Source organism: Rhinolophus sinicus, linkage group LG01 (genome assembly GCF_036562045.2).
Source record: "Rhinolophus sinicus isolate RSC01 linkage group LG01, ASM3656204v1, whole genome shotgun sequence".
NCBI lineage: Eukaryota > Metazoa > Chordata > Mammalia > Chiroptera > Rhinolophidae > Rhinolophus > Rhinolophus sinicus.
In genome coordinates, this window is record NC_133751.1 from 127,967,138 (window position 1) to 127,994,644 (window position 27,507).

A 27,507-nucleotide genomic window follows, 5' to 3' on the forward strand; every position below is an offset into this window, starting at 1 on the left:
TTGTTAGTTTAACCTTGGATGGATAGCAGTCAATAATGGGAATACTCTATGCGGGTTGGCTCAAGCCAGGGTACTTAAACCAATCACTGACAAGAAGGGTAAGATTACTGTGATTGGCTAATACTAGTCAGAACTTAGTTCTATAGTCAGGACTGGTATGTAAACTGCCTGGGTAGAAGAATGAAATTCTAAATAAGGAAAATCTAGTACAGTTTGGACACGACCATTCAGAATGGACACTAGTTATAAACAACAGTAAGTCTGTCTGATGTGTACTAGTTGATTATCAATCCTAGATACCTATCAACAGTGCAGGTTCTCCTAAGAAGGAGGGAGGGAGAATGGATCTTGGGTAGCAGTCACCAGTGTGTACGAAGTCTGATACATGTCTATCTGCATGTGGGATAGAAATCTAAGGCACTCTTCCAGTCTGACAGCTCAATCTGTGATTAGGCAATCTTACTTTTAACTTGCTGTTTCAGTGAGGCTTATCCAAGAGGTGAGCCTAAATGTGACCTGATCCAGCCAAGTGCAACTCACTCCTGAGTAGGGACCTGATAACAAGTCAGTCCAAGGTGGGTCTCTGCTTAGTGCCAGAGCAACACATAACTTTGCTTAACACACAGGCAACACGAGTAAACCTGGAGTGATCTCCTACCCAACTATAAGTTTTAAGAAGTGCTTAACCTGTCTTTTCTCTAGGTTACTCAGTCCTTACAATTCCAGACTCTATGGGAGCATAGGCAACTTAAATCAGCTACAGGTCTGATCACAGAAGATTTTAAGAGATGTAAAGTTATATCCCTTTCAAGTGCAGGTGGTAACTCAAATGAGATTATAGAGAGATACCTTGTAAAAGCCCCTAATATACAGTAGATAAATAAGAATGATTTATAATGAGCTTATCAATTATTTGTATTTAACTCTTTGCTTTGACAGTGCTTATGGTGGCTTAACACCAGTGTGTTCTGCCAATTACTTTTAACCTTTCCCCCAGAAATCTTGTTTGCACTATTGATTTAGACTATCAATGCAGAGTCTGAAATAATGTTTTGGCCTTTTCGTGATTTTGCAAGGAAGATTGAAATTTTATGTGTTCGTCAGGTCGATTTTTTATTGAACACACCAGAAGGTGTTTGTTCTTTGGGTGCTAGTTATTTGCAAAGTCAGCTGGAAAGAAGAGTTGTGTTTTGCTATTATTATTATTATTATTTAAGGGAAAAGGTGGGAACTCGATCACTAGGATATATTAAATGGTAATGCAGTGGAACAGTTTGCACAACCCAAATGTGAACAAGCAAATCAATCCAGGGAAATAAACTCTCTCAAGATTGGCAGTGTGACCAAGTTGGAGGAGCCCTAGATCACAAGGACGCTTGGATTCTGCTCCTTGCTTTGTACCAGCAGTCTGTGTGACCTTGGACAAGTCACTTCACTGTTCTGAGCCTTAGCCAGCTCCTGTAGGATTTCACTAGCAGTGACAAACACTCATGGCCGCAGGGGCAAGACAGAAAATATATGTGAATAAAGAGGCCTGAGAAGAAAACCAAACAAAACAATAAAACCGAAAGCCAACAAAACCCCAACTTTAATGTGAGGCTGGTGGGGGCATAAAAGGGGTTGGCAGGGACTATGGCAGAGCACAGCCCACTATTTAGTTTCAAGCTGAATGTAGGCCTCCCATGACAGTTCCTCTGATGTTTGTTTCATTTTTTTTTAAGAAATGCTTTAAAATCTTGATTTTTATGTGAAATCTTTCAGTTCTTAAATTTTGGATGACACAATAAGCCTGCGTGGACCAATGCTCTGTGCACAAAATACTATTTTCTCCTGGGCTGAATTCAGCTTAGGGTTGCTAATTTGCAACCTCTAGACAAGATATACTTCCAAATCCATGCCAGGGACAGAATGCTGTTGCTCTGTGAGTTTACTGTAGAATACCTCTCCAGAGTCACCCCAACTTCAAGTTGGAAGAGGGGTAGCGGCTATCTGGCTTGTCTCTCACATACCATTTCCTTGAGCATGCCTTGCAGCTGTTACCTAACCTCTGTTTAGCTGTTCCACAAGACGGACTGTTCTGCAAGGGACTCTGAAGCTGTCTCTTGTATCGAGAAGAAACCCCCATTGAACAACTTCTCTCATTGGTTCTAATTGTGTCATCTGGAGGAAAACGGAGCACATCTTTGATCTCTTGGGGCTACAGACCCAGATGAGCATGCTCCCATCCCCCAACACTGGCCAGGCAGCTGTTTTCTGGGCAGAGTCAGGGCTTTGGAAGGTCTTCTTAGAGCACTGAACCCTTGGGGAGATGGAGATATATTTCTAAAAGAGAATTCAAATGAAACCCCTTCATGCAGTGGGTGGGACCCAAGTTTGGACATTTCCTGGCTGAGCCGTATTTCCCTGATGTGGGGAAAAGGGGAGGGGGTGCTGGGAGGCATGGACTGGAGAGCCACAGGTAGCCTGTTGGGAAGCACAAGGGGTGTGGCTGCAACATGCCTCTTATGCAGGGTCACCACTGGGAGATGTTCTGTAGGATGGGTCAGCTGGGAGAGTTGTTTTGTCCCAGCCCTGTGACCTGTGTCCACGTCTCACCTCATTGTAACCTGCAAACACTTTCTCCCCACACAGGACTGACTTGGGATCACTTCCTCCTGCCCAGCCCCTTGCCAGGCTCTGTAATGTAGCAGCAGAGACGGGGCTTTTGCTGGACTGGGGGGAGATGGGGAAGTGGCTGCGGCTTGTGTCAGCATGTTTTAGTGCAGGGGCTGCTCAGAGGCTGTGCCTACACGTGGGGCAGAGTCTTGAAGAGAAGGAAGAGAAGCACAGGGGCTCAACTACTGTTCAGAGCTATTTCGTGGGTGGCGAAATGTTCTTTCTAAATGTGACTCTGCATTATAGTGGAGTCTTCATGACGGATTGCAAGAATAATCTTTCACATGCTCTGTGATTCGACCCATAAGGCCAGTACAGGGAAATTAACTAGGTGTAATAAATAATATAGAATCTGGTGAATATTTAGGGTCTGGTAATGATGATAAATCAGGTTTGAAATGTTCCTTGAGGAGATTGTGAGATTCTGAGAAATGAAGCCAGGAAGATTGATTAGAACCTATTGCCGCTCAGAAAATCTACTGTAAAAAATACAGGAGGTATTGCTAGGCTACGTAATAGGAAAGACGAATATAATCCACTTTGGCTTCTAAAAACCAAATGGGTGTAATCAACCAATGCCCTTGCTCTTATGGGCAAATGAATAGGAGAGCAAGAGACACCTCAAAGCACGAGGATAGTTGATTTGATGGGTGACAGCAAAAGAGAACACATTAGGCTTTCTCTATGGTCCTTACTTCCCTGGAAGGCTTATTTATTTATTTATTTATTTATTTATTTATTTATTTATTTATTTATTTGTTCGTTCGTTCGTTCGTTCGTTCGTTCGTTCGTTCCTTCATTTAGTTATTTATCTGTCCAATTTTAAGGAAAGACCCCTATTGAAGAAATAAAGATTATGTTTATAAGGATTTGTGCCACCAAAATTTATTTTTCCTGGGGGTCACATAGCTGTTTTTCAGCTCTTGATGGGAAGATTCATATCCTACATTTTGTACAGCTGAACTGAGTGGGTGTTTACGTTAAATACTTTGGTGATAAATCATCCCATTCGCCTAACTTGTTGGATGAATTTAGCAGTAATGTAAAATACCAACCAACCTTTGGGAAGTTACCTTGGAAGAGAGTGCTCTAATCCTGCAGCGTTTAGGGAAACACACACACACACACACACAAACACAAAACAAAACAAAACAAACAAAACAACAACAACAACAACAAAACAGCCAGGCAAAGTGTAGACTGTGACTAGAAGAGGAAGCATAAAGAACAACAACATGTGGGGAAGAACTATAGTTAATAGACCAGAGATAATTTATGATGTAACAGGAAGAAGATGGCTTAATAATTGGCTGTGTGACGTTGGGCAAGTTTCTTTCCTCTTCTGAGCCTCAGTTTCTGCGTGGGTAAAATGAGGGAGACCAAATTAGTATCTGGTGGGAATTAAAGGAGAAAATGTGCGACAGTGCTTAGCACTGGTGTGGCACATGGTGGCTCCAATCTCCCCACCAGGTGGCCTTCTGTATTCACAGATTCCTCGTTCATCCCTTACACATTAATGAGCATTTAATATTTGTTGGTTCATGTACAGAGGCAGGGAGTCAGAAAGCATTCTCTGAATCCCTGGTGGCAGGTACCTCCCTCAGCACTGCTCTCTGATCTCTTGTTTGGACCCAGGACGAATTGTGGGAGGGTGGTTGAGCATCACGCTGTGGGGAACGGATCTGGTGTGAGAGAGAATCTACTCGTCTCCCACGCATGCACACACATGGGAGCAGCGTGCCAGACAGACCCTGTAGTGCCTGTTCCAGTACTTTCTTTTCCTTCTGCCCCCACTTCCCAGAGTGAAGAGAATTGATGGTGGCTGTGGACGGAAAAGGGGCCACATATTAAACCTGACAAGCTCAGGAGACTGAAAATAACCACATAAGATGCTACAAACATAGAAATTCCTAACTAAGGTGGGCCATGGTGGGAAATCACAACCTTGGCTTGTAGCTTCCTTGACAAAGGTCCGTCTTCACCTTAAGTGATCCTATCTGTTGTCTTTTTCTATCTAAGATAACATACCCTTGGAATGTAATCCCTTTCCAGATCCCCCAGGGGCACAACCCACCACACTAGAGCAGGAAACTACAAAATCCCTCATTGTTATCTTGTTCCCCAAATACTGTCTCTATGTGCTGTAAAATGCTGTTAACTATCTTGTACCCACCAATGTACAAGAAGTGTGTGTCGCTCCATTTTGCTTTTTATCCAATCCCAGAGATTTCCCCGCTTTGCTTTTTCCCACCCCCTTAATTTACGACCAATGGGTTTCATGTAACCTTCCTCCTTTGATTCTAATGTATAAAATAAATTGCAAAACAGCCATTTTCCAGAGCATTTTCTCAATTCGTTGAGACTTTGCTTCCCGGCAATTGTCTCAGTTTGGCTCCAACAAACTCTTAAAAGCTTTCTGTTAGGCTGGATGTTTTTTCGTTGACGTGGTGAACCAGGTTCCAAATAAAAGACTAGAGATTTAAGAAGTTTTCCTTTCCTCCTTTTTAAATGTGAAGTATGAATAGAAATGTCGATCCTCTGTAAATAAATTGTTTGATTAAACAAGACATCAGTGTGCTCAGTGGTTAGACTTGCCAAGAAACACGAGGCAAGCTGGTAATGGTTTTCCTAATTTACTGGAGGATAAATAATGCAGGAAGCTCATCAGATTCATCTGCAGACAGATTTGAAAGAAAAGAATTTGATCCCCAAAGGTAGGGAAGTGGTGAAGGAGGAAAAATATTGCCATGAAGCTGATTTTACTGCTCGAGAAATTTGGAGCTGCAAAAAGCCATGTTAAAATCACATCACAAATCTGTCTTCAGCCAGAAAAGGAAATTGAAAGTTAAAGAGAAACTTCCCTCTCAGACTTGGTTCTATTAATCAGCTTCCATGCTGGGCAGTCTGTTTAAAGATTGGCCCATTAAGGCTACTGTGCATGAAGGAGGCCCTTCCCCAATGGGCCGTCCAGTTATGTGACTCCACTGTTTGATAGGAAGTGGATTATCATGAGAAGAATTCTCATCGGTGAACAGTGGTGTGTCACTGTAAGCGTTTCTAAAAATATGCATGCTGTCTTCAATTGGCTGCAAATGGTGGTGAATTGGGGGCACCAAGGTATTTTATGACAGATAAATATGCAGTTAAGACGCCCTGCTGTCCTTGAAAGTGGATGGAAGAGACAACTGACTTTGGAATGTGAATCATCGTATCACAGCCCTGGAATCTGTCTACAGTTATTTCTTTGAGGTGTAAAAGGATTAAACTATGATCACCCATTGACATCAGATTAATTTAGCACTGTCTTGAGAGGAGTGTGAATCTCAGGAGACCACGCTCTCCCTCCCTCCCCTCTTTCCTCCTTCCCCCCACTTCCTTCCTCTTACCCTCCCTCCCTCCTTTTCTTCCTTTTTCCCTTCTTTCCTCCCCTCCCTTTCTCTCTCCTCCCTTTCCCTTCTCTTCCTACAAATGTGTATAGGCAAAGTTCTAGGCTCTAGAAATATATCAGTGAACACCACAGAGAAAGTCCCTGCCCTTATGTTACTGGGCTTGCATTCAAATCTCTCTCTCTCTCAGGAGACAAATGCAAAAACAGATGTATTTTTGTTTATGTACACATAATTGTACATGTCAGTCTTCTTGTCACTTAAAGGCTTATCCCATGATCAGTTAGATATTAGAAGACTAAGTAGAGGCATTTGAGACCCCAAAGAGTTTTCGTGATGCTCCCCACCATTGCAAAGAGAGGTGAAGGGGGGCAAACTACGAAGTGTCTGCCCTTTGATTTCCATATATATGGTCCTGGGACACCTCTGAATAGGAGTGTCAAATGGCAGCCTGGTGCACAGGAGGCAGTTGTTACTCTGATTCCAAAGGACTCCTGAAGAATTGAAGTATCCTCTAGGGGCAGGCATGTCTTTAATGTCAAGAATGCTAGGGTTTGGTTCAAGGCAGGTTAGTGCTGGAGGCCCCTTGAGGCTTAGCCTCACCTTAATTTGGGTCAGTGGTTCTCAAGGTGTGGTGGAGAGTAGGGAGCATTACTGTATGTCTGGGTCACTTAGTGTGTTGGTTATCTATTGCTGAGTAATACCAGGAGTCACCTGGCATCTTAATTAGCTCAGGTTGCTATAATCAGATACTGTAGACTGGGTGGCTTAAACAACCAACATTTATTTCTTACGGTTTTGGAGGCTGGAAGTCCAAGATCAGGGTGCCGGCTTGGTTGAGTTCTGGTGAGCACTCTCTTCTGGCTTGCAGACTGTTGGTTTCTCATTGTATCCTCACATGGCTGGGAAAAACGTGAGCTATGTCTCTGGCTTCCTTTTATAGGGCACTAATGCCATTCGTGAGGACTCTGCCCTCAGGACCTAGTCAATTCCCAAAGGTCCCACCTCCAAATCCCATCACTTTGGGGATTAGATTTCAACATGTGAATTTGGGAGGACACAAAAACATTCAGTCTGGAACACCTGGTGTATTTGTTTTCTATTGCTTTGTAACAAATTACCCCAAATTTAGCAGCTTAAAACAACTTACGTTCGTTACCTCACAGTTTTGTGGGTCAGGAGTCTGGGCAGGGCTCACCTAGATCTTCTGCTTCATTTCTCACAAGGCTGCCATCAAGACATTGACTGCCTGGGTTGTGGAAGAATCCATCTTCAAGCTCACTCAGGCTGTTGGCAGGATTCACGTCCTTGCGATTGTCAGGCTGAGGGGCAGGACTTTTTGCTGACAGAGGCTGAAGGCTGCTTCAGCAACTAAAGGCCACTGGTAGTTCACTGGGCTTTTCCAACATGGCCACTTACGTTAGCAAGCCAGCATGGAGAGACTCTGGAGTGAGTCTTCTAGCAAGATGGAGTCTTACATCATGTAACCTAATCATAGAAGTCTCATCTTTCAGCACTATCTTCTGATTTATTTTGGACTGTCTCACAATAGATTTTTCAAGGTAAAAGGAAAAAAGAAAAGACTAAGTAAAGGAAATGTAGCAGTGGTTTACCATTGCCTTCTACTGCTCAGTATATGGGTCCAAACCACATGTGCTCAGCAGAAGAAGCGCACTAACAGAATCGTAGTGCCAAAATATAATGTAAATAACATTCCTGATGGATTTAAAGTCCACATAAAAGACAGATTCGCACTGTTAAACTTAACCGAGAACCAGAAGAACTGTGGACTCAAATAGTAATATTAGGAAAGAATATAAAAAGATAAGGCCACAGTAAAAAAGGAAAGAAATTGAGATGCATAGATGAAGAAACACTGAAAATTGTTCAAGACAGGCAAAGAGGCAAAGTTAATGGTGGCAAAAGCAGGGTTAGAATCCTATATGCAGTTTTTCAATGACTATCATCACGTAGCAATAAAGAGAACTATTACAATAGTCAATGTAAGGAGATAGAACAACAAAAAAAGAAAGACAGGAGATGTATACCAGAAGATTGAGGAAATAAAGGGAAATTTAAAGCTAGATTACAGTGAAACCGCCATCAAGGAAGCACATTATCTGATGAGGAGAAAATAAAGGGAAGGTGGAAACAGTGTTCTGAAAACCTATACAGACGAGACAAAAGGATGACAGATACTTTAACAAGATTCTTATGAGAAAGAACCTATAATTCTAGAAAGAAAAGTGAAAGCGGACCTGAAAATATTGGGAAGAAGTAAATCACCAGGGATAGATGGGAAACCGATAGAATTATTTCAGGCCACAGAGACTGAATCTGTCAAAATCCTAACAAGAATATGTCAACAAAATGGAAAGCAATGGCTTCCAGACTGGAAACATCCAATATGCATCCCAGTCTTCAAGAAAGGAGATGCCAAGGAGAGCAGTAACTATAGGACCATTGGTCTAATTTCTCATGCAAGTAAAGTGATGCCCAAAGTGAAGCAACCAAGGCTTCTATCTTTTGTCTATGGAACAAGAAATGCTGGATGTTCAAGCTGGATTCAGAAAAGGAAAAGGCACTTGAGATTGAATTGTGAGCATTTGCTGGATGCTGGAGTTGTCCAAAGAATATCAGGAAAAGGTTAGCCTATGCTATCTAAGGCCTTTGGCTACATGGATCATGAAACGATATGTGTTGATTTGAAAGAAATGGTCATATCTCAGCACTTGATTGTTCTGCTGTAGAACCTGTATTGTGGGTAGGAAGCCGCTGTCAAGACAGAATGTAGAAAGGCAGAATGGTTTCCTCTAGGCAATGATGTCAGGGAAGGATGCATTTTGTCTCCCTATTTGTCTGATCTCTACGCAGAGCATAACATACAAAAAACTGGGCTAAATCCAGAAGAAAAAGGAATGAAAATTAGTGGAAGAAATATCAATAACTTACAATATGCAGATGATACCATATTACTGGCAGAAAGTAACAATGATTTGAAATGACATCTGATGCATGTGAAAAAAGAAAGTACCAAAGCAGTACTGCATTTGAACATCAAGAAGACCAAAAAAAAAAAAACAAAAACAAACAAACCAAAAAAACAAAAACATGACAACAGAAGAAACTACACAACTTTAACATAGACAATGAAGACATCAAAATTGTTGAAGATTTTTCTTACGTTGGGTCAGTCATCAGTTCAAATGGAGACTGCTGCCAAGAAATCAAGAGAAGACTCAGAAGGGTAGCAGTTGAAGAATTAGAGAAGATCATCAAGAATAACGATGTGTCATTAGAGACCATGGCTAAGGTCATCCACACCCTTGTATTCCCAGTTACTGTGTAGGGATGTGCAAGTTGGATAGTGAATAAAACTGGCAGTAAAAAGATGGACTCGTTTGAAATATGTTGTTGGAGGAGAGCTCTGTGGATACCCTGGACTGCCATAAAGATGATCAAGTGGGTCCTGGAGCAAATTAAGCCTGAAACATCACTGGAGGCAAAAATAACAAAACTGAAGCTGTCCTACCTCAGGGTTCTTTAGAAAAGACATAATCCTGGGGAAAATGGAAAGCAGCAGGGAAAGAGGAAGACCAAATATGAGATGGATTGACTCCATGAAAGAAGCTACAGACATGAGTCTACAGGAGCTGAGTAGGGCTGGGGATTGGACAGCGTGGACATCACTCTTTCATAAGGTTGCCAGGAGTCGGAGCCAATTCAGTGGCACATTGTAGCACACACAATCATAGCAATGAGATTCCATCACCTTTGTTAAATGTCATTGGTTGAGAAGCCAGTCATGGGTCCCGCCCATATTCCAGAGGAAGAGATTACACAAAAGTGTGAACCAGGAAGGGGAATGGGGCTAGAGGAACCATACCTGGTTTCCTGTTATAAATGCAGGTTGCTGGGCTCACTGAATCAGAATCAAAATTTCTGGGGCAGGGCCCAGGAATCTGCCTTGTAGCAACTCCCCAGATGAACAGCCCATTACGGTTGGAGATGCTGAGGGAGCCGAATGGGATAGCTAGAAGCCCCACTGAGAAATCGGGACCCCGGCGTTCTTTTCTGCCAGCGTTGCTGAGCTCCCCCAAGCCAGTTCTGGTGCTGCCTGGAGGGCACAGAGTGACGGACCTTTGAAGCCCAGGACTCCGCAGCCAGCCCAGCATCTAAGGGATGGAAATGTGTCACCTGCACAGCTCATCTGTGCACAGTGAGCCACATGCTCAGTCGCCATTTAGAAATGGGCCCTGCCCCAGAACCTCGTCTCTGAATTCCATGCCCGGCATTTAAAAACCTGTACGCGAATGCCATTGCAGCTTCATTCAGAATGCCCCGAACTATAAACAACCCAAATGTCCTTCAGTGAGTAAAGCGTTAAACTATAGTACTTCCGTACCATAGAATCTACTCAGCAGTAAAAGAAAGAACAAACTACTGGTACACACAACTTGAACAAACAGCCAGGGCTTTATGTGGAGAACAAAAAACCAATTCCAAGAAGCTACATGGTATATAATTCCACTTTCATAATAATTAGAAGTGATGAAAGTTAGATTTAGTGGTTGCTAGGTGTTAGGGGTGGTGGGAGGGAGGTGGCACGGTCCTAAAAGGGCCATGTGGGGGTTCTTTGGTGTTGCAACTGAACATTTTCTTCACTGTGGTGTTGGATACATGAAAATATACAGGTAATGAAATTGTGTAGAACTTCATGGACAAACACACAAAAATGAGTCCAAATAAAACTGGGAAAGCTGAATAAGACTAGTGGATTTATGAATGTCGATATCCCATGCGGTGACAGTATAGTGTAGTTTTGTAGCATGTTTTCATCGGGGGAAACTGGGAACAGTGTACAAGGGATCTCTCTGTAGTATTTCTTACAACTGCATGTGAGTCTCCAATTATCTCAATAATAGGTTTAATTAATAAAATAGAGCCTGGACTTCACCTTTCTCACTTCATCTTTATTGTTCCTCATGCATCTGGAGCAGATCTTTGTTCAAAGTGATTTTTCTTTCCTCACAACCCCTGGGGAAGAGGCCTTGGCTTTGGGTAAGTCACTCTCCTCTTTATACAGAGATTGTTCTCCTCAGGTGACTGTCATTCTTGGGGGAGAGCTTTCACCACAGACAACTCAGAAAGGTGAGACATGGAGTTTCTTGGGGGGTAAGTGGGACTAAGCCTCTATTAATCCCAGGGCCACAGCCTGCAGCTGCGTTAAACCGAGAGCAAAAGCAAGACCCCAAAGGCATGCCCCTGCATAGCTTTCCCATACTCCCCACTGAAAAATGAGGATGCCGCCCCCCATGGCTTGATGGACTGACTTCTCCTGTAGCATCCTGACACCTTGTGGCTCTGAGGTTAGCAGCGTAGTCACTTAGATCAGAAAACCATGGACTGGAAGCTTTCGGTCCTGTTCATCTCTGTACCCCCTAGCACAGGGGTGTCCAATAAGCCTCTGTGGAATGAATGAATGAATGTCAAACATGACTTTATTACCGTCCAGTTCCACTTGGGAAGGAGAGGGGCAGACATAGTGGTTCTCTAAGAGAAATGTTATGTGACTCTTCTTGTCAGGATTCATTTCTCGAGGCTGGAATTTGTGTCAGCATGATATTATTTTGTTTTTTCGCCCTCCTTTGCATCCCAGGAGTATGTTCTGGTTGAGCAATTAAAAAAAAAAGGTTAAGAGGAATATTGGGCTAGAAGTTTGATGAAGAGCGTGTACTTATCCTTTTGGATCCTGGCAAGTTGTTTCCTTTGGCATTTAAATATTGGGAAAGGAGCTCTGTAAGGAAATAGGAGTTAAGGATTGGGGCATGAGCCCTTGCTAAGCTGGCAGCCTCACAGTTCTCCTCTGGTTCACTCTGAACCCCCACTCCTCTTCTGAGTTATCTTCCCAGGGAATTGACTCATCCAATTTTTGCAAATTCTTTGTGATCGATGGATTGAAGCTGCTCCCCATCTCAGTGTTTCTGCAAAGACAGCTCTGCTTGCAACAAATTGCTTCATAGCTTCACAATTTCAAAAGTTACACTTCACGAGTTTTTGAATAAAATGCCGTTGACCAAGTGAAGAATATCAGCAGAAATATCAAATGGTATATTGTATAGATCAGGGAGGGTTGAGTTTGGGCCCCCCAAGAATATGTGTTGCAAACATCAAAGTTTAGGTCATTGGCCCAATTGGCCTGTGAACCACCAGCCTCGCCAGGTAGTTGCAGTGTGTGCTTTTTTGGCCTCAGCAGGAGAGTAAGCCACTGGGGTCCCTTAGCTTGATGACCACTAGGATAAGACTGAAGGTGCTGTGGGCTGTCTGGTTAGTCATGGGGGACCAGTCTCTAGCCTAAAGGGTGCTCTTATGGGGAGAATATTCTTGTTTGCCTTCTGGATTTATGTAGACAAAGAACTTAATGGAGAGTATCTTAATGTTATTGTGGGGTAGTGATGATGGTAGAACCTATAGGTGAAGTGTTAGGAACCAAATTACGAGATATTCATGGTGGGCAGTTGCTGGACTATGGACCCCCTTGGGATAGGGGACGGGAAGGGGGTGGCCTGGAGTTGTAGATCTGGAAGGAAACATTGCTGGCTGAATCAACAGTATGTCTCACACATACATGTCTAATTGGTAAAATCCTGGTGTCCAGAATAATTTGAATAGTGATTTGAGGCTCCTGTATTCTTTTGAAATGTTAAAGGATGAAGGATGCAAGGGAGCAGATCTGGTTAGATAATCCTGCTCTCTACTTTCTGTAAACTCCCACAGACTTTCTCTGACAGCCTAAAGAAGATCTCTCTTCACAGTCTCTTTCTTGATCAGCTCTTTATTGTGTATATCAACTCAACCTCTCTGGCTTCCTTGGGCTGAGTCAGCTGCACCCATCCTCCACCCCATAGCTCATTCCTGGGGATATGCACTCTGTAGGAGTGTGTAGGGCTGGACCAGCAAGGGAGCATCTTTCCTCCCTGGAAGGGGCATAGTTTGGGATGTCAAACAGAAGGCGGAAAGATTGCAGCCTGTATGCAGTAGTACCCTCTCACCTGTGGTTTCGCTTTTCATAGTTTTAGTTACTTGCGATCAACCGTGGTCCAAAAATATTAAATGAAAATTCCAGAAATAAATCATTCTTAAGTTTTAAATTGCATGCTATTCTGAGTAGCGTGATGAAATAAATCTCTCATCAGTCTGCTCCATCCTGCTCAGGATGTCACTCATCTCTGTCCAGTGTCTCCATGTTGTATAAGCTCCCTGCCACTTAGCGGCCCTCCCAGTGAGCAGATCAAAGGTCTCAGTATTGCAATGTTTGTGCTCAACTGACCCTTGTTTTACTTAATAGTGCCACAGTCACATGACTTTTATTACAGTGTATTGTTATAATTGTTCTATTTTAATGTTAATTACTGTTGTTAATTTCTTACTGTGCCTAATTTATAAATTCAACTTTGTCATAGGTTTGTATGTATAGGAAAAAACCATCATATATATAGGGTTTGGTGCTATTTGTGGTTTCAGGCATCTACTTGGGTCTGGGAACATATCCCCCATGGATAAAGGGGCGTTGCTGTAATTTAAAATGCTTTGTTTTATCTCTATGACACACGTTTTGCTATATCTTAAGTGTGTATAGAGTACTGTTATGATCAACATAATAGAAATCTGTTCAGAGGGCCATTAAATTCATACAAACTTTTCATCATTTACATTTTCCTAATCAATAGGCACTAAAAGGACAACTACTATTAAGTAGGAGGTCTGTCAGATTTTTAGGTATAAAAATAGGGTCCTTATTGTTAAAAGAGGTGGAAGAATCTATAGGTTCAAAATTGCTACTTTTATCTTTTTTTTGGATAACTGTTTCAAGTGTGTTTTGGAGTTTTAAAAAATATTTTGAACTTTAGTTGTTTTCTGATTTAGCTTTACCATTTCCAGGTAAATTATCTCACTCTGTGATATACTTGTAACATGAAAGGATTGATTAATCCAAATGCAATCCTTGCTGGAATAGTGGCTCTAGGCAATGATAATCAATGGCTACACAGACTAGGTGAAAGTTCATTCGGAGACTTTTTAGTGGTTGAATAAAAAACTGTTTTGGATTAAGAGAGACTTAAAAGATTAACCAACAAATGCTATTTGTGGACTTTGGACAAATCCTAAAATAATTGGACAAATATAAAAATACATTTTTTGAGACAATCAGGGAGAAATGAGGCAGAGTATTAAGTGATCCTAAGAAATTCTTGTTAATTTTGTTAGATGAGGTAATGGCATCATGGTGAAGTTAAGGAGAAAACAGTCCCAATCACTTAGAGATCATGCCAAAGTATTCATGGGTTGAAATGGTAGAAGATCTAGGCATTGAAATGCAATAAGAAAAAAGGTGGAGAGCAGAGATGAAATCAGAATGTTAGAATTGTTGGTAATTATTGAAGTTGGGTGTAGGTACTTGGGGATCATATTCTATTCTTTCTACTTTATATATTTGAAAGTTTCCATAATGGTTAAAATAAAATTGAAACATGTCCTAGTCTTTGACTGATGGCCTCCAAGAGATGAAGCAGAGGACATAACTAATGGAGTAGGTTTATGCCTTTCATTGATGCTTTCATTTTTCTTTCTTTCTTAAGGATAAATTGTGTGCATGTCGGTGAGATTAGGAAGTGGAAATACTGTATATATAGGCTTGGGCTTATAATTGAGGTGAACAGGATCCAGAGAAGGAGGTTGAAATTGCTAGTCAGATGGGTGGAACATGGGAGGGACAGTGATAATTTAGCTGTCTAAGAGTTGTTGGGTACTATGGTCTGAATGTTTGTGTCCCCCTAAAATTCATGTGTTGAATTCTAATGCCCAATGTGATGGTGTTAGAAAGTGGGGCCTTTGGGAAATGATTAGGTGATGCGGGACGAGCCTTCATGAATGGGATGAGTACTCTTATAAAAGAGACCCCACCGATGTCCCTAGACCCTTCTTCCATGTAAGGCTGAAACAAGAAGTTTGCGACCTGAAGGAGGGCCCTCACCTGACCCTGCTGGCACCCTGTTCTTGAACTTCTAGCTTCCAGAACTGTGAGCAATAAGTGTAGGTTATTGATAAGATACCCAGTCTGTGGTATTTTTCTACAGCACCTGGAAGGGACTATACATTGGGCCATGTTTAATTCAAATGTGTTTCCCTTTTCTGCTGAACTTGAGGCCAGGAACAATGTCTTAGCTACTGACCTATCCTCAGTGCCTGCCATAATGTCTGGGTAAAGGTTGGGCACTTAGTAAATGTTGCCTTGATGAATAATTAAATTTCAATGAATTGGCACCAATGTTGTATGAGCGACCTAAATAAGGCTTTAATAAATAACTAATGCAATGAGTAAGTTGATCTACACAAATCCTTAGTTTTGAAGAGAAAATGGCCACTATTAGGTGTCAGGAACATAATACCAAATAATTACAAATTATCTTCGTTATAATTAAGCACTGGGCTGTTTTGGAGATGGAGTCACTATACTTGCTTTTCAGCCTCATGAATTCTCATTATCGTCTCCTTGGTTATGACAAACAAGTGTAATGCTAAAATACTACTGTCTTAGGGACAGTATTATTGGCATGGAGACACAAGAGTACTTGCAAATAAGGACACAAAAGTGGCTTCAATAAAATTACTTCCTATCAAGTGTAATAAACATGTACAATCAGTTCTTATTAAGGACCTTTGAGGCTGGCCACGTTAACGAGGTATGGAGACAACTAAATGAGATTTTAAGTTAAAAAAACAAACCAACAAACAACGCCCGCCCCCCCCAAAAAAAAAAAAAAAACCACAAAAAAAAAAACCCAGAGAGAATAAAGATGAATGTAAAGAAAAGAGGAAAATAGAAAATGAATAAAACAAAGAGGAACAGGTATGATGAAAATTGCCCTGCCATTCAGTGGCAAGAGTGAAAGTAAGTCTAATGACTTTCTCTGCTTTCAGTTTTAAAAATAAGACACATTTCTCAGATAGGAAATACAGTCCATTATCTGTCAGTGGTGTTCTATGTTGTCTTCAGGCAGCAAATATATGCCATAAAATAAACTTCAAACTCCCCAGCCCCATCTTTTTAGCGGTGGCACAAATCAAGGCTGTTTGGAAAATTGGCTCTTGACAGCTTTTCTACCCTTGCTAGAGAAATTAATTGATGAGTGTGATGTGTGCGTGCATGTGTGTGTATGCTGTGGTTCATAGATTTTTTGATGAAGGCTTCTTCTTCTTTTTTTTTTTTTTTTCTTCACATTTAACATCTCTGAAGCCAAGGTGTGTGTCAGGGTTTAATTGGCAGCATCGTATTTTCTTTCTGGATGGCTTACGAAATAATGCTGCATATTATAATCAGCCACATCTTAGGCTGTAAATTTGATTTATTTGGAGGCAGGGCAGGGGTGCTGAAGGAAGAAAAGGACAAAAGTAGGAGAAAAATGTGATGTTTTGTATAATGGCATAATTTAGAAAAAAAATTTTTTTTCCACTTCAACTCCTGTTACTTGATTGTATGACTATTGGGAATAAAAATGGCATCTGCTTATATTCTTTGGATGGGTCCATGAAAATTGTTAACCTCTTCCTTCTGAATTCCCTTTCATTTTTTTCTCCTACCCCTTCTCTGCCTCTCATATACTTATGATTTTGGCGAGGTGCGAGCTCCACATTTACAATTTTCTAAAAGGAGTACATGACTTAGATCAACTGTTAGTTTGAGAAGACTCAACCATGAAAAATCTGAGAACAGCACCAGAGCTGTAACATAAGGTGGGACTCAGAGCCCCTTAATATCTTCGAGAATTTTACTTCTGCTAAGTCCAAACACATTGATGTGTGCCCAAGATCTGCTTCTGCTTCTATTTCTCATTTCTGGTTTTCTGGGCACAGCCTCATGCTAGATACCAAGCAATTGCAAGCTTCAGTTCAGCAACTATGAAATAAGGGGGCCTTGGTCCCCTCCCACAGGAGGGAATTTCTTTTAACCCTTTAGAGCAGTTCCTTTTGTTCCTTTCTGCAGCTGTAGGTCTTGGGAACTTGCACTTAGATGTGAGGGCATTACCTGTCATGGACTCGATCGGCATGTCATCCATCACACAGAGGGAAAGCAAGTGCAGCAGGAAACCTGGTGCTGGCACCCACGGGTCAGGAGCCTTGAATGTTGAGTTTTTACATAGGATGATGCATCTCTTAAACTGGTTTTGATTTTGTGACACAACTGAGCTCAGATGAACCGGTGAAAGACTGTGGCACTAGCTGAATCAGCAAGATGACACTGCTAGAGGTTATAGGGGAGAGAGCAAAGGTGACTATCTGCATATTGGCTGCTGACAATTGGGTAATGAGTTTGGATAATAGACAATAGAGAGAAAGCTATAGTCTCTGGCTATATCTGTCAACCACACGATGGCAAAAATTCAGTGAAAAATATTCATCAAGTCAATTGAGCTAAATTAGTGTAGGCAAGGTTGAAGAGTTCTGGGTATAAAGTCATTGCAGACAGTAGAAATTTGGTGATGTTCACTTGTGTCCTGTGCAGATGTTCTTTTATGCATCCATAAAGTTATCAGTTTCATCAGACCTAATCTTCCCTTGCCAGAAACCAAACAAAATATCACTACCCTTTTGGAATGATTTTGTCATTGACAGAAACATAATTTCACTTATTCAGAGAGAGAAATGTTGACATTGACAAGAAGATAGTACCTTTTACCTTCAGAACTGTTTTATAGGAAACAATTTAAGCTCAAATAGCTTTTACTTCCATTTTTCTCAGTTTTATCAGCAATGATTACTCCCTTTGCTGCTTTGCCATGTCAACCCACGTCCCAAATGGATGAGACTGATCTAATCAGTTTCTGGTTTAGAATGAAGATTAAATATCCCCAGTCCAGGTCTTGGTGTTGAGGCACCTTTGGGTACCTTGGGCATGGTTTAGCATCCTGGCAAGCTTAACCTTGTAGCTGTGAAGGGGTGAAGGGGCCATGAAAGCTCAATGCCGTGAGAACGCCAATGCTGGGGTTCACCACCACATTGAACAAGGTAATTGTAGGGAGAAGAGCTTTCTCAGGTCCCAAGTAAGGACGTATATTGGAATAAGGGAGAGGAAGAAGTTAGGCAGGAAAGAGCCAGGAGAACATTAAGGGAATCAGCTACATGTCTATGTCCCCAAATAGACGTGGATACCTTTGTGATCAGTGTCACACTGCCTACCTTTAAATCCCTACTCTCTCCCTTACTAGCTTTGGTGGGCTACGAATTCTCTCTGAGCCTTAGTTCCTTCATCTGTAAAATGAGGATAATAACAATTACTATTTCACTGCGGGCTTTGATGATAATGTATATAAATCATTTAGCTTAGTTCCTGTCACATAGTAAGTGCTCAATAAATGTTACACTAGCTTTTTATTCCTTCATCAATCATATCGGTGTTTCTCATCAGACTGTGAACACTTCTGGGGTGGGAATTCTATCTTATTCATGTTTTACTCTCGCATCTTCACGTCTCAGCAACCTTACAATAGTTCTTAAGACAGTCTCTCTTCTTGCTTCCATGATATCATCCTCTCCTGTTTTGCCTCAGACTTCACTGGCTGCTCCTTTTCAGTTTCCTTAGCTTCACCTTCCTCTCTATCAGATCTCTAAACATCAACCTCTTCCTTGGGCTTCTCCTCCCTCGTTATTCATTCTCCAAACTCCAAAATTGGTATCTCCTGAGCTGCCCTCTCTTCTGAGTCCCAGCCTCACATAGCTGGAGTTTTACTGGACGTCTCTACCTGGATGTCTCACAGACAAGTTGAATTTCAGAAACCAAGAGTTCAAAATCAAAACTATTATTGTCCTTCCTCCCTTATCAAACCATCTCAATATATGGTTCCACTATCTAATTTCTCCAGCAGAAACCCAGTAGTCACCTCCTTCTTTACTTCCTATATCTCATCTATTAGCAAGGCCTTTTGGTTCAACCTCTGAAAGACCTCAGAGCCAGCTACTTCCCTCCACCTCTGTACGATCACTCTAATCTTGGCCTCTTTGCCTCTTCCCTGGAATACTGCAACAGTCTCCTAACTGTTCTTCATGTCGCTACCATTGGCCTCCAACAGTCCATTTTCTATGTGCAGCCAGACAAATCTTTAAAGAAATAACTGGATTACATCCCTTTTCTGATTGAAGTCTGTCATGGCTTCCTTTGCACGCAGCATAAAACCCTGAGTCCTCAAAGAGCCTACAAGGCCCTGAAGGATTGGGCGTTGCTTGCTTCTCAAGCATCCTGCATACCCATTTCCTATACTCAGCCCTGGCCAGTCTGATGAGCCTTGTTTAACCTTGTTTCATGCTCTGGATCTTTCCATGGATTGTTCCTGCTGCCTGGAATCCTTCTCTCCTAGTTTTGATGCCTGCCCCTCTTATTCTTCAGCGGTTATCTTGAATGTCACCTTCTAAAGCAGGCCACCCTATCCCCACCTCCTTCCTATTTCCTTCACAGCACATTCCATTATTCATTATTTTACTTCATTGCTTGATGTCACTTTCACCCATCAGGGCACAGGGATGACATCTGGGTCTTGCTGAGGTATCCCCAGTGCTTAGCACAGTGCCTGGCATATAGTCAGATTCTGTAAATACCTGGTGAATGAATGACTCCAATAAAATGCTCAACAGATATACATTGAATGAATGGGCAAAGTTAGTGACATCTAAAAGTATGTGATTCTTTTTAGAGATGATGACTTTTTTTTTTTTTTTTTACCAAGAGATAAACTGTTAAGCAAAATGGACGCAGCATAGTGTAGGGCAAAGGTGGGGGACTTTGGTGCTAAAAGATCTAGCTTGAGTTGTGACTCTGCCTCGTATTATCTGTGTCACCTTGGAAGTGTTTCTTCATCACTCCCAGCTTTTATTTTATCATCTGGAAAACGGAGATTAAACATCTTTACCTCAGAAGATGTCATGAGGAGTAAAAGAGATAATGTATGTAAATCCCCTAGCATAGAACTAGCACAGGATAAGCACGCAATAAATGGGCATTTCTTTCTTTCTTCTACCAAATACAAAACTCGCTGGAATTTCAGGTGTCAGTGAGCTGGTGAGAAAGGTAGTTTTGGAGGAGAGAGGCCTTCTAAGCTCCCTTCCCCACTCTTACCCAGCAATCACATTGCGTGAGCAATCTCAGACCAGTGCAGGAAGCACACACTTTCCAGCACTAGAGGTTGCCAATCATTGTTCAACATATAGGCTGGGTAATTGCCTTTGCTTATCTTTCCTTGAAGTTGCAAATTTCAAATCCTTAGATCCTTCTGCTCAGAATATGACCATATTTCTGGGTGAATCCCAGTGTCATTTTTTGTTTCCTAATTTTCTCAACTATGTTTCATATACCCTCCTGACTCCCACTCCATTAGCTGAAAAGCCTGCTTGAACAAATACCCGGAGGCCTGTACGAGCTCCTAACAGTATTTCAATAAGTGGCACTGTCCTATTTGTGTGAAAATCCGCTCTCTGTTCTTCATCCTGTTCTCCTGAGCAGGGAGATTGAGCTTTCCCTGGGATTCTAACTGCTTTCTCTCACTTGCCTTCTGGACTCCTTCCTTTTCCCTTTCCATCTCCTTCCTGTCGCTCTTCCTACCATCTTCCTTTCTCTTTTTTCCTCCATCCCTCTGTATTCCCTTATCCCGACTGCCTCTCCATTTAATGCTCGTTTCATCATCTTTCTGCTCTTTTGCCCTCCTTGAGTAGTATAACAGCTGGAACAGATGCTTGGGTGCCCCGTGGCACATACCTGGGTCTATCTGTGATTTCAGCAGAGCTGTGGAGGACAGTTTCCGGCCCTCCTTGCTTCTCTGCCTCAGGACCTTCTCCAATACCAAGGCCTGGAAGTGTGGAGGAGTTATCACCCCAGGAACAGCTCTCAAGCAATGGGGGATTGGAGCAGGGACCCTGGGTCTGGGTGACTAATTGGATTTGCATTTGAGGGTCAAGGATGGCTGCCAGGTTGTTGAGGTCAGGGAGAAACTGGGAGAGATAGAGGACACAGATGAAATATCAAGTGAGAATGAGCGACCTTAGGGCAGGGATCCTACTTTATTTGTCTTTGTATTCACAACATTTAGCATAGTTATCAGCATCTGTGTTCACTCATTTCTTCATGGGCCAGCGCCTTTCAGGAAATCCTTTATGTTGGCATGGCTTCATCAGAAAGTCAGTGCTGCCACCCAGCCAACATAATATTATCCTGGAGATACTGATAGATTCTTCTCTTTTAATATTTGTTCCATTGTCGCATAAAACATCAGATTCAGGTTCATAAAACTGCTATTTCATTGTCATTTGTCAAGCCACTTTGGCAGTGATTTTCTTTTTGGGGGCATTAATCTTCTAGAATATCAGTATCGCATGATATTTCAGTAAGCATTCCTAAGTGGTTCAGCAAACGTAAATTGTTTAGCATTTATATATCAGCTATATTCTCCAGGAGCACAACATTAGTTAATTCTCATGATACTTAGAGATAAGTGTTATTTCAAGTCTTGATTTGTACATGTTTCATGTTTATAAGTGTTCTCCATCTGCTTTTTTTATTAGTAGCTATTTCATTTTCAACCACTAAGACTTCTATTTAATTTTTTGTTTGCTGCACTCTTCCTGGACTGGGAACACATGGGGACTATCATTAGATGAGCAACTGCAATTTGAATAGCTTATGGCTCAGAGCTGATCTCAAATGACCTGTGTCTTGGCCATGTTCCTTAGAGTAAGAGATTGATTACAGGGAAATAGAGGGGCAGGTGATAAACTAGGAAGTTGTTTCAGGAACAGCAGAATAGTCCTGGGTTCTGACTGTTCCTACCCTTGGGAGAAGGTCCCTTAGGCTTCACAAAGACACCTACCCCCTCACCTTCCCCACCTCCACCCTAGCTACTTGAATGGAGGAAGTGTGAACATCAGCCCAGGAGGGAGTACCAGTGTGCTCCCTAGGAGGTGTTTGACTGAGTACCCTAGGAGGTGCTTGACTGAGTAATGAAAGACACACCAATGAGGACACCTCGGTGCGACATGTGCTCCTATCTCAGCCACAGGAAGCCTTGGCTGCCCCTTTGAGAGTCTGCACTCCGGGAGGCTGAGAGACAGCTGAATGCTGCCAGAGAAAGCTGTGCACCATCTAGGATGAGGCATAATATCAGAGACCACCAACGTTAGGTCAATCCAAGTATAGAACAAGGAGGCCTGCCTTCCCCTTGCTGGCCCCAGGCTGTGGCTATGGCTGACATGGGCACTTCCGGCATTTGGACCAGAAGTGATGTGAACACCAGTAATGAGGGATGACTAGGCTGCTCCGTCCTAGTACCATAAAGAAATCCCTTGTACCCAGACACTTTCCAGGGATATTGAAATCTGAGGGGTGAACCTTGAATTTAAGTCAATATTTACCACCAAAGAAAGTCTTGAATCAGAAAAGGCCAACTTATCTTATATCGAAGGATTAAACGTTTTCCACTGTCAGCAGAAATGGAAGCCCAAGAGCTCAGCTGAGATTGATTATAGATTAAGTTTTTAAAATCAATTTTTTGCAGGTTTTATAGACTCTCATGACTATCAAACATTCTGTCCATTATTATGCTATTATCCCATTCAGCAAAGGAGGAAATTGAGGCTTAGAGATATTAAATAACCTTCTGGAAGGCAACCAACTAGTAAAGGGGGTACTATTTTCCAAGCCATGTCTATCTGACCGCAGGTCTATCTGATTTTTCTTCTTACCCTTTTCCCTAAAGAATTATTAGTGCTTGCTGAACTTTCCCACCAAAGTGCTCTTAAGAGGCAGAGGAGCTCAGATGCACAGCCCTCTCATGGTAGGGTGTGGATGTGGGAGGGCAGGGGCTAGTTAGAGGTTAAATCACACACTGTGAGCAACTTGGAATTTCTTTGAGTCTCATTTTTTTTCAAAATCATAATTGAAACGAAGAACTCATACATTTTATGTCCTGCTACTTATATGTTTTCTTTACTTTTGAAACGTTTTAAATTGTGTAACATTTAGAAAAATGAATTTTCTCAGATAAGCTGTATTTATCCTCCGGTTCCAACTATAAATCAGCAAACCTTGGTGAACCCTCCAGCATACATACATCTCAATTTGAGAACCAGTGGGTTGTCTCAGACAGGTATAAGTTGGGGAGACAAAATATGGATTTATGCAATTAAAGAAGGCTAAAGCAAAATAGAAAACATTTGTACCACTGTATGAGAAAACAAAGAAATAGAGATAAAGTGTGTGTGTTTGTGTGTGTGTGTGTGTATGTGTGTATGTGTGACAGAAGGAGAGAGAATGTTGATTAATTGGCCCAGAAGCTTAGAACAGAGTGTTAATGGAAGCTATTGTTTTTGTGCTCTGGGCTTGCGTGGCTGATTAACTCTGCAAGTTGGAGCAGGATGTGAGTGGGATGAAAGTTGTTTGATCATCATGTGGGTCTTCCACAACCAGGGACCCCTCTCCTGGCCATGTCTGTGAAGTGAGTGGGTCTCTGATGGGCTTGGTGAGAGTACCTTTCCTCAGGATATGTGGAGCTAGAGAGAGAATTCCCCAGTGGGTGGGACCTTGGCCCTGTCTGCAGATATACTCTGGTCTCTAGAAATGCTCTCCTGTTGCTCCTCCCTGTCTCTGGGGATACGTTTTTCCTCCTCAAGTAGCCTTCTGATTCCTAACTTTTTTTCCAGATGGGAGTGTCCTAGATATTGGACATGGCTATTCCCATTGTTGGAAATATTATATTCCTTTATTGTAAGTTGATAAATGAGCATCCTGATTTAGCAATCCATCTCCTGTGAATTTTCTTAGCAAACATCTCTTCCCAGAGCCAGCACACACTTGCGTGAACAGAAGAAGTCAGGTTTTGTATCTGCAAAGCTGAGGTACATCTCTTTGGACCCATGATAGAACCTGCAGGCATAAAGAAAGGATCTCTCTCTGAGGCTGGGTGTCAGCATGTGGCCTACTAGTTTCGTCTACCCCTTCAAAGCCATCTTTCTGTAGGAGCTCAATCATGTGCTTAGGAGTTATAAACGCACTTATAGAAATATTCAGACTCTTTAATAAGCAGAGGAATGCAAATAGACAAATGACATGGCATTCTTTACTTAGCAAATTGGCAAAGTTATAATAATACCCAATAATAACCATAATAATACTTCAAAGGGTGTGGAGAAAACTGCCCTTTCATACTGCTGATGAGATAAATTGGTGCAGTTTTTCACTTTTTTCTTATATAATAAAATATTTTCAAATACCCATACCCTTTGATTTGCCAATTTTCTATCCAGGGATGTATCCCAAGGATAGAGTATTGCTTGTGACAGTGAAAAACCATACATCTCCTCACATACATGCCCTTCAGTAGGTCGTGGTTCATATACATGATGCTGCAACAAGGTCACTGAAATGATCATGAAGCACTAAGTTCACAGATATTGAAAGATGTCGTTAATCTAGTCGAGTGAAAAAATACTGGTCAATGTATATACGTATAGTTTAATCCCATTTTGAATACCTGAGAATACATGTATGTGTGTATGTGTGTATATACACATACGTATGTTTGTATATATGTACATATGCCCATTATCACTGGCTGTCTCTGAGAAGTGGGATGGTGACGGCTTCCAACAGAAGTCCAACTGGTCCCTTACCCTTGGTGAAACATCAGAAGACCCGTTGGTGTTAGTCCATTTAGAATTCCTAGCTTTGCCCACCGTCCATGTGTTAGTGGTCCCCTGTTCCTGATTTTTCAGACTTGGCCAGGCTGGCTTCTGGCTGCTACTTCCAACTGATGCCTGCTCTGTGATCCTGGTTATTCCACTTCTGCCCCTCCAATCCCAAGCCCCTCACACCACTGGGGTTTGATTCTTCACTAGTCCATGACTGTCTCCTTTGGCTTCCTGGCTGTGGTTGTTCTTTGCTAAGCTGGTGCCTTTGGGACTCCACTTTTTTGTCCCTCTCCTGGTTCTCTCAGCCACACATATGCCCATTTGGCCAGCTTGCTGCTGTGGTTTCTTAGCCACCTGCAGCGAGGCCATGCCATCTGTTTGGCTTTTGCTCATCCCCGATGTGTTTCTTTCATCTCCTATACACTCTGCACCCGCCCCCTCCCCCCCATGCCTTTGACTGCCCACATGGCAGGACCTGTCACTCATTCCTGGAGAACGTCCAGGGCAGTGGGGTTGAGTGGCAGAGAGTTCGCCTTCCATGTGGGAGGACTGGCTGAGATCCAGGAGTCTTTGCTGCTGACCCGGCCCTGCCATTCTCTATTAAGCATGCCTGGTGCTTGGGATGGGTGACATTGTCTTTCCATGGAGAATTGGGCTTAACCTGTGCATGGAAAATGGCTTCACTGATGGGTAGAACAACGTTTAGAAAAAACAGTTTCAGAAATCAGGAATGATTTAGTCCTATTCTTTGAAAGCATTACCCAAACGCTTTCTCTCTTTCTCATTTAAAATCTCTACTTTTTGTCCAGGCAGCCCTGAGACATTATTGGAAAGAAGGTGCCAGAACCACTGATACTCTCAGGTTTGAACCTGAGTTTGACTGCTGGTTCTATTACTTATTATGTGATTGTTTGGTGCAACTTTCAGTTTCCTTACTTCATAAAAGGAGGGTTAGTCGTAATCTTAGTAGTGGTAGTAATAACAATAATTACTTATTGTATATTTACTATAAGCCAGCTACTATGCTAAACCCTTTATTTTAATCCTCCTAACAACAATACGATAGGTACCATTAACTTCCCTTTTCATAGGTTGGGAAAAGAAAATTTTAAAGAGCTTAGATGTCCGAGTTCAGACAGCTTGTAGGGCATGGAGCCAGCATTTGACTCCAATCAGCCAATTACAAGCCTACTCCAGTCTATGCTCTTTGCCTCTCCTATGAACCAGTGCAGGTGAAGTATTAGGTTGGTGCAAAACTAATTGCGGTTTTTGCAATTATTTTTAACGTTTTAAACTGCAATTGCTTTTGCACCAACCTAATACCTCATTGAATGCTAGCACATACTAAGTGCTCACAAATTGTCCCCTCCTAGGGGCATCCCAGGACTTTACAACTCAAACCCAAGATGGGGGTTGGCTTTATATGTGTCTGTCTCATCTCTGAGGCTGTAGGCTGAATCTTTCATTCCCTATGTGACAATGAGCAATGAACTTCCAATTTATGATCTCCCACTCTCTTTATGGAGCCTCTGTTCCTATATCCCATCAATCACTGTCACTTTGAATTTTTTCAGTGTCTTACAAAATCAACCTCTGTTGCCCTTTCAGTTGGTTTAAAGCTCCTGCAATGAAGCTCTATATCTGTGTTGTCTCCCTGAAATGGCCATTGTACCACATAGAATCGTCAACAATAAACCCTCAACAACAACAACCAGGGCAATAGCAAGTACATTAGTCATCATTAGGATTAATATGATCCCAGATCCCACCACACAGGCACCTACTGTTGGGTGCACTGAATACTGAGCCCAGGGGTCTCAAACTCCAATTCCTGCCAAGTCAGCAGCTTAAATGAGGACGTAGGCCAGGTGGATGGCAATGAACCCAGAGTCTATGGCTTCGCCAAAGAGGAGACTGCTACTTAGCTCTGGTGGACTGCTGCCATGCTGGACTGCAGACTCACTTTTGTCAGATCTTAGCATTTCTCAAGAGAGATTGTAAATACGGATTTCTATGTGTGGTTTCCCAATGTGAAAATGTCAGCAGATAATTCACAGTAGAAAGGACTCCTCATCTGTGTGCTGTATCCCATTTGTTTTACATTCTCTGACTTAGAATCCTTTAGGTTACTGAGTGAACACTACACAATAACAGTTTAAGCCATGATCCTGGGAAAGGGGCTATAATCAAAGGTTTATGTATCGGAGGTCGCTAAAGAACCATTGTATGGCCATTGCCACTTTAAGAGGCAGCCTGGGACTCCAAAGGGCTCACCTGTGTGGCTTCCATGCCAATTGCAGGATCCCATCCTGGTTTCCTCATTGTTGTTTTTTTGGCTTTAATGTTTCTTCTCTTCTGCTCTCTTCTGGTCTGATCTCCTACCAACTGAGCACAGTTCTGTTGCTGCACAATGAAGCTCTGCCAGAGGAGAGGCTTTTCCCAGCTGGGCTCCATAAGCCCCCAGAACTTCAATTCGTGATGCCTGTGCTGCTTCTGCCGACGGGGCCAGCTTCACCATCTACTCCACTAGGAGTCTTTGAGGTAGAAACCCATGTATGGATGTGAGCCATGGAATGAAGTCTCTTGTATGCCACAGCACACAAAAAACCCTGAGGAAAGCTCTCACCCAGTGCTTCTGGGTCCCCAAGAGGACATCCACAGTCATCACGAGGTGTAGCCTGACCTCGTGGCCATAGCAATTCGCACCAGCCGAGGAGTTCTGAATGGCTGGTTCAGTGGG

General features: G+C 42.3%; 1 long non-coding RNA gene and 1 pseudogene across 1 annotated transcript in view; one reads left to right on the plus strand and one right to left on the minus strand.

Annotated features, from left to right (window-relative positions):
* LOC109458690 (small ribosomal subunit protein uS2) overlaps positions 1–17,149 on the minus strand; it is a 32,094-nt pseudogene extending 14,945 nt beyond the window's left edge.
* A 2,284-nt stretch (positions 17,150–19,433) lies between these two features.
* Positions 19,434–27,507, plus strand: part of LOC141572217 (uncharacterized) — a 56,579-nt gene continuing 48,505 nt past the window's right edge. Inside the window, exon 1 of the long non-coding RNA XR_012497469.1 lies at positions 19,434–27,308. This is a non-coding gene — a long non-coding RNA (uncharacterized LOC141572217). The remainder of the gene's footprint in view (positions 27,309–27,507) is intronic.